Source organism: Chrysemys picta, unplaced genomic scaffold (genome assembly GCF_011386835.1).
Source record: "Chrysemys picta bellii isolate R12L10 unplaced genomic scaffold, ASM1138683v2 scaf15, whole genome shotgun sequence".
Taxonomy (NCBI): Eukaryota; Metazoa; Chordata; order Testudines; family Emydidae; genus Chrysemys; species Chrysemys picta.
Genome location: NW_027052722.1, coordinates 1 through 8,479, shown reverse-complemented (window position 1 = coordinate 8,479; position 8,479 = coordinate 1). Strand labels below are relative to the sequence as shown.

The window sequence follows — 8,479 nt, the reverse complement described above, 5'->3', positions numbered from 1 at the left end:
TATATGGTCCCAGATTATATCAATAACGTCACACCACACAACTAGGAAAAGTCTCCATGTGTGTCAAAGACGGGACTGCTTACGGGCCGAAACGTCAAATTCCTGGAAGCTGAGAGTGAGAAGTTTTAAATCACCCCATGGTGAAACTCCTCTGATTACCAGACAATGCCAGGATTAATTGCCTCAAGTACCATGTCACTAATCCAGCATGCCAGGGACATCACAGAGTGCAAAGGCAAACACGGTGGTTTACGAGCAGCTGTTTTGCTTGACCTAGATACAGAAATCTGGTTTTGCCTGGGAGGGGAAGGAACAACAGATTCTTTAGAACTTTTGACAGCGCTGCAGCTTTAAGCACCAGAGAAGCAAATGCTTCCTCAGATTTTCAGCCTTCAGTAAGATGTTGCAGCCCTTACAGAGACAAGCAAGAAACTGCCTGGAGACACAGAATGGCTACCCTGAAGTCACAAACCTTTGCTGACCTGTCACCAACTGCTGGTGAAGGAAGCTGCACACGCTGCAGTGCTCCTGGTCTGGCCACACAAACACGCTTGGCAGCGTCACTGAGTCAAGACAGCACTCACCAGATCTTCTGGCTCCCTTGAAAGTACTCCAACAGCCCAGCTTTACAGACATGCATGTGGGGCAGTGGGCTGCACTTCCACACGCATCTTTTGGGGATTTTTTTTTTTAAGCTGCAGTTCCAAAGGAATGTTTTGGGGGAAGTTCTGGGTTATACAGGCAGTCAGACAAGCTTCTAAGGCCAGAAGGGATCATTGTGCTCTATGGCATCCCTAAATTCAGAGTCCAAAAGGGGTGACTTCAAAGGGAGGCTCAAAGCACTGTTGAAAACCAGACAGGCTATCCAGTAACTTAGAGCACCTTCAGACATTGCCACTATTTGCATCTCTCGGGTCCCCCGATTCGTTATTAATAGACTTACAGTCTGTATTCAGTGCTCCTTAGCTTACGGCTTTGGATACCCAATGACAGCTGGTTGAGCTTTTCTGGTAGTTCTACCTGTGTATTTATACAACACAATTACCTCATGGGGCTTCCTCACCCAACGGGAAGAGACAGAAAGCAGGGAGGAAAAACTATTAAACTCTTCCACAAAATACTGAGCCATATAAAGTGCAATGTTACCATTTAGGCTAAAAAAATGCAACGTTCACGTCCAGGGGGCTGGGTGTTTAGTGGCCCTAAACACCATGACTGTGTTTGTGATAGACCTCAATCTCCAAGCACTGGATGTAGGCAAAGGGAGTGCTGAAGACAGCTGTAAATCAAAAAAGAATCAGGCTAAAGAGAACTGTTAATTTGTTAAGGAACCAAAAAGGATTAATTTGTTATTTAACAGCCCTGCTGCTAACAAGACGGAGGGAGATTTTTTTTTTTTTTTTTTTACATTTCCACTGACTGGTAAATTGTATTACCCCATTTCCCAGAATGACTCAAGGGATTTGGGGGGTGGGGTCCAACCCCTTCCCCCCACAGCTTTAGTGGAACTGAAATTTACAGGACTGATAACTTCCTTATCTGTTCTGATCTATAGCAGCTGGGATGACCTCCCAACTCCAGTGGAAGAGGTGGCTAATTATTAGCTCTCGGTCTCCACAGAATGTTGCAACTGCTACAAAATAAAAAGAGTTTATAACCTCTGAACAGGAACTGGGAATTGCTTACAAATTAGTATCTGGAATCCAGAGGCGATACCCTTAAATTTATCTGTTAGGGTAAGTCAAACATTGGTCATTTGTGAGGGTCTTAAACAGAGATCAAACTTTCAGGTCTATCATTTTCTCCCACTACCTCTACTTCTGTTTTTATTAAAGGAGTGATTCCATCAGATGCATCTTCCTCCCTTCCCTCAGGAGAGTGTGTGTCAAAATCTCATTGTGTATGATCAAGAAGGAAGAAAAATCTGTACACAATGATTAGCCCTGATATTTTAATGGAAATACTGCACTACAGTCAAGTTTACAACATTTGTATAGAAATCATCACATGGATAGGTGGCCAAGGATCACATTACAGAATACAAAAAGCAATTTAAAGTAAAAAGAAATCTTGCTATTGTACAGGCTGGGATCAGAGCTTGGAGCTCAGAAGTCAGACATCGGGAGGGATGAAAGCTGTAGGTGAAAACCCTGCTGCAGGAGGAGATCGCCTTGTGTTTTATTGGGTTTTTTTCCTGGGTACCTTGAACAGCAGGAATCCCGCCATGTTAACCCCATTCCGCTCAAATAACATGCAGGCACAGACTCTTGGACAAAACACCCACAAAGCAGCAGCAGCTGTTACTTCCAAGCTGGTAAAGTCTAAATCATCCTGACTTCCACTTCCAGATCAGCTTTAACATATATTAAAAAGAAACACCTGAGGGTGGGGTGAGGCACAGGGGAGCGTGTGTAAAACCTTTGAAATGGAAGAGGACACAATAAAACCCCCTTCCTGTCTGAACACAGCAAAAGGAGGAGAAACGGGACAGGTAACTTATTGCTGGCAAACTCTGAAAACTCCCCCGTGGGCTCTTTACTCTCTTCTCCTCTCTCCATAGGAGGCTCCCATTCATCACAATGGCTGGAATTACTCTCTGTACATTGGCTGCCAATGCCTAGTGACCCTTATAGGCCATGCATTTTCACCACTCTGCTCTCCCAGGCTGCACAAAGGCTGGAGCGATTGCCCTCCCCCGACCCTCTCTCCCCAATTTCTCCATCTCTCTGCCGGGGAAGGGAAGAGAACTCAGTTCTGAGGGGACAACCAGCTGGCTTGAAATCCCTGGGACAGATTTCAGAAGTGGACTTTGAAAAACAGCAGAGCTGCATTCACAGCTCTCCAGCTGGGACAACGGAAGCTGTTCGGGCACAACTGGCAGCATTGTTTTGTGCAAGGAAAGGATGCCTCCTTCGAGGAGAGACAGTGCAGTTGGGTCTGTCGTGGCTTACGAAGTCCATGCCAACTTGTCTGAAAACCAATATCTTCCAATGCTTAAATATCTGCCAGCACTAAACTTCTATGCTTAAAAAAATATATATCCCATTTGTGGATTTCACTAGTGAAATGCATCACACAGCCTACCCGCCTCGCCGTTCTCTCTCTCTCTCACACACACACAGACATAGACACAAAGCAGCTCTAATGAAATACTGGTTTGATACTTAGGATGTTTTCTCCAATACTGAGAGGGAAAATACATAAGCACAATCAACCCCAGCTAGGTAGCTCAGCAACACTTCCCAAAAGCGAAGGTTCTCTGAGCTGGAAGACCAGGTGGATAAAAATTACCCACCAAAAAAAATTTAAAATAAAATAAAATAAAAATAAAAATTATATAATATATATTTATATATCTTAACAGGCTGCTTAGAACATGGTCATGTTCACCACAAACCACACACATTGCCTCTGCCTTCTCCCCTCAGATTGTGAAGCCAATAATAAAATGGTCAAATGTCTCCTCTCCCCATTGCAAACTGCATGCTGCATGCTGCCTTTCAGAACAGGAACAGGGCTGTGGGTGAGCGAGTGTCTTCCTCAATAAGAACCAAGATGTATTTTTATTTACAAAAGAAAGGAGAGAAAAGTTTCCACACAAAAGCACTACAACGATAACTCCCTTTGGTAAAAAGTGTAATAAATGTCTCCATAGGTCTGTTTGTTGGTACTAACTCTCAAGCCACCTGGTACTATGGTACACAAGAAGCTGGTACAGTTATGCTAGCACATCAAGCATATTTCCTTTAATAAAAAAAGGAAAAAAAATTGACAATATGTACATTTATTTACAAAAAAGGAAGGGGAACATGTTAAAATTGTGTTGTTTCTGCTGTGTGTGCGTATGTGTGTGAAAAGCTGGTGCATGGCCCTAGGAGAGACTAGTAAAGAAGCAGGTACAAAACAATCCCGCTGGCACTAGAAAGGACAGACCAATCTGAGCTGGTTGAATCAGGAGTCCAGCAGGGTGAAGGAGGGAGGAGTCGAGGGTCAGATCCAGGAGACGCTGTTCTCGACAGCCGGACTGCAGAGCTGGGTGACCCCGGGTGAGATCCTGGCAAACCTGCAGCAGCCTAACAGAGGAGAATCCAGTTGTGATAGGCACCTCTGGGTTTCACGACATAGCTGAGCATGTAACTTTAAATGCACCACTCCGGTCAGGATGTATGCAACATCCAGTTCTCTTCCCTTGAAGTTCAGGCCATTGAGGAGTTAGTCTCAGAAGTGCTGGTGCATATGAGCTAGCTGCATTTCTCTAGGATCACTCAGTTCTGAAAAGGGTCCTTCCCTCCACAGTGCACGCTGAAGTCAGAGGCCTGTTGGCAACAGTTCCAGCTTAGGGTTGTAGAGATCCGTTTTCCTAAACCGAATCCCGCTGGTGACAGGCTGTACCAGCTTCGCACTAGTCAACTGGCCATGTTACGGAGATACACAGTGAGGGAAGAAAGGCATCTTCCTCGTTTCCTTGATACGCACACACATACACACACCACGTGATCTTCCCTCACTCAGGGACTTTACGGTGTCTTGAATATTGTGCCGTATTTGACACGGTACTTGTTAATGCTCACAAAGTGCAGGGTCTCTGTATCACAGGTAGTGGTACAGGGCACCAAACCCTCCAACCCTTCTCCCATTAGCCACTTGTTTGTCTCAGCTGCCATTTCACGGGTCACATGCTCCCTGGTCCATTTGTCCACCCAGGCTTGGAACCGCTGGTGCAGCCGCTTGCTCACTCTTTCATGGGACTACAGAAACGGGAGAGACAAAAGATCATGAAACACTTAAAAAGCGAAAACAAATCCACTTCCCTAGACCAACAGATTTGGCATGTTTAGCTCTGCTGGGGAACTGGCAATACAAACACTGACCCTTGCCGACTGATCAAGGAAAAGCGTCAGTAAATTGGAGGCAGTGTATGAACAAGCAGGCACAGCCATCCTTATTCCCAAATGGAAATCCCCAAAAGCCTCGTGTTAATGAAAATTAAGTCCGTGAAATCAAGTGCTCAGAAGTCATCAACAAACATTTGATGATTTTTGAATTTGAACTCTGAACTAGAATGTTAACTCTGCCACAGTGTATATCCTGTATATTTTATTAAATGGATTCAACACTCTGCTAATGATCAAAACAGAGACACACAAAAAATACATGTGCACCACAGCAGAATTAAACACGCAATAGAAGTAACTTCCAGAAGTTCCTGACTTGACTGCTTGATTAGAACCCTAACGCTGCAATAATGCTAAGCTTCTCATATCTTTTCCCTGATTAATGGCAGTGTCAGGTGATGCAAGACTGTGTTCAGCCTTCAATGCAGGTGTTTATAAAAAACAATACAGAAACAGTCTCACGTGCGTGCAAGAATTCCAGCTGGAATAGAAGAGGGGAGTGCTGAGAGGGATATATTTGTTCCCAACCTCTCACAGCACATACGCGCATGCACACAGCACCCCCACTAAAATAATGTTATTTTTGGACGGAAACAGAGCCTAAGAAATTTCAAACCAAAAAGGAATCTGAGTAAAGTTATGAGTAATTTATAAAGGGTTAGTTAAGTTTAACACTGACTTAATTACAGTAGTCAGTCCCAGTAACTACTACACATATTCCCATAGCTGTGCTATTCTGTTAGAACCTGAACTTCTGAGTCCTGGGAAAATATGCATTGTGGCATTTCCAGGGTGGACTGATTTAAATCAGCATTTGTATTTCAGCTATTTTCTAAAGAAAGATGCACTCATTAGTTGATATACCCATTAAAACACCTTGACTTACAACTAAATAGACACTTTACAGTAGATTTGGTACATCTGTTTGCTACCTAGAAGTATCAGAGGGGTAGCCGTGTTAGTCTGAATCTGTAAAAAGCAACAGAGGGTCCTGTGGCACCTTTGAGACTAACAGAAGTATTGGGAGCATAAGCTTTCGTGGGTAAGAACCTCACTTCTTCAGATGCAAGTAATGGAAATCTCCAGAGGCAGGTATAAATCAGTGTGGAGATAACGAGGTTAGTTCAATCAGGGAGGGTGAGCCATCTTACAGCAAAAAAACTTCAGGACCAGACTCCAAAGAGAAACTGCTGAGCTCCAGTTCATTTGCAAATTTGACACCATCAGACCAGGATTAAACAAAGACTGTGAATGGCTATCCAACTACAGAAGCAGTTTCTCCTCCCTTGGTGTTCACACCTCAACTACTAGCAGAGCACCTCACCCTCCCTGATTGAACTAACCTCATTATCTCCACACTGATTTATACCTGCCTCTGGAGATTTCCATTACTTGCATCTGAAGAAGTGAGGTTCTTACCCACGAAAGCTTATGCTCCCAATACTTCTGTTAGTCTCAAAGGTGCCACAGGACCCTCTGTTGCTTTCTACCTAGAAGTGTACACCATAACTATATACATTTAAGGAATTATATAGCTTAATATTTTCAGATTCTTATTAACCAAACACTTTTAGTATGTTAGAAAATGGTGAATGATATATTGCTTATTTACTAGATAATTAACTTTTTGCTCATGTTTTGTGTCAATCTGCATTAGAATGGTGACTGGAATTTAAACAAACAAAACAGTATATAAAATGTATTTGTATTAAACAAGACAACCTTAAATGTTTTAGACACAAACAAATCTTCTCTTATCAAAAGATGCTTCACATTGACAATTAAATAATTTATTAAATAGAGGGATTAACTGTAGTCAGTGAATTAAACTGATTATTTCAGGTTGGTCTGAGCAAATTTTCAAATATGCCTAAGTGAAAGTAACTGCGGCTTAAAATTCTAGTCTCGCCTATGTCTCTTGAAAAGAAATTACCTAAATTACCTAGGCCAGAGGTCAGCAACCTTTCAGAAGGGGTGTGCCGCGTCTTCATTTAATCATTCTAATTTAAGGTCTCACGTGCCAGTAATATATTTTAATGTTTTTAGAGGGTCGCTTTCTGTAAGTCTATAATATATAACTAAACTATCATTGTATATAAAGTAAATAAGGTTTTTAAAATGTTTAAGAAGCTTCATTTAAAATAAAATTAAAATGCAGAGCCCCCCAGACTGGTGGCAGTGTGAGTGCCACTGAAAATCTTCTTGCGTGCCGCCTTCGGCACACGTGCCATAGGTTGCCTACCCCTGACCTAGGCTAACCAACTGTACCATATTTTTGAAACTTGACTTAAAAAGTTAGATGCTTTCCCTGACTCTTTCTTTATATAGAAAAGAAGCTTTTAATTCAAAGTGGGATTTTTGTTTTTGTTTTTTTGTTTGTTTGTTTTTAGAGAGGGTCATGGATTCAGCATATTTATTTGTTATTTAAATGTCTTATTATAATCTTCTAAATTTAGGCCTCAACATATTTTGTATTAAATTCTGATTTCATTTTAAACTGGCTCATTTTTAAAAAGAAAAACTTATAAGTAACAAAAATTTGTAAAAAGGACTGGTATGGATTGTATTCAAGAGGGCTAAAACAGATTAGACAGGAGCTGGAGTGGAGAGGCTAGATTTTTCTTTTAAATATTGTTCCCTTGATTGTGGTTGCGTTCCACTGACAGGCATCCAAGTAGGACTGGCAGTGCTCACACATAGAAGTGACACGCACTGTGTACTTTAGATATAGATTATTTGAGGTGTGCTTGTGAAGATCAGCATGGCAAACTGTGGTAGGGCTTAAGGCCTATTCCTTCATCCAAACGAGTGTACGTGCAGAAGCCCATAGGCCTAAGTCACTGCAGGAGACAAGTCACATGCATGTTAAAACAATCACAGCAGCTTTTCTGGATCCATTACCAAGTGTCAGCACTTTGTACCATAGGCATCGTGCATAGCACTGTTACAGAGAGCCTAGCGCACTGTACACGCACACACAGACAGACCCTAGAGCACCGTATCTGTAAAAAAACCCCACCCCAGCGTGCCATACACGTACACACCCAGCGTGCCATACACACAAACAGCCCAGTGCACTGTACACACATACACACACCAGCAGGCTGTACATGTACAGCACGCTATACATGTATACACACAGCCCAGCGCACTGTACACACATCGGCAGGCTGTACACGTACATACACAAAGCATGCTGTACATGTACACACACACATCCCACCAGGCGCTGTACCCCCCCCCCCCAGCACTGTACACACACACACACACTCAGGCCGCCCCTCACCGGCGCTGCTGTCCAGCTCCACCGCCACCCGGCCATGGCCGATCGCTCTGCGCGGGGCGGCCCCCGGCTCCCGGCCTCCGGCTCCGCACAGCCCCGGACGCGGCCCTGAAAGACACACACGAGTCAGCGGCGGGGCCCGTCTGGGGCAGGGACCAGCGCACGCCGGGAACGGCCCCGGGCGGCTCCCCACGCGCGGAACCGGGCCGCACCTGAGCGGAGCAGCCGCCGGACCATGGTCGCCGCCATCTTCCGTCTGCCGGCCCCCTACAGCGCCGCCTAGCGCCGGGGGCGGGGCGGA

At 44.1% G+C, this 8,479-nt stretch overlaps 1 long non-coding RNA gene across 1 annotated transcript; it reads right to left on the bottom strand.

Annotated features, from left to right (window-relative positions):
- Positions 1–1,937: 1,937 nt before the first annotated feature.
- LOC135977709 (uncharacterized) lies at positions 1,938–8,479 on the bottom strand. The gene is made up of 3 exons (XR_010595133.1): positions 8,391–8,479; positions 8,182–8,286; positions 1,938–4,748 (listed from the first exon to the last, which is right to left on the bottom strand). It is a non-coding gene; the product is annotated as an uncharacterized LOC135977709 (long non-coding RNA).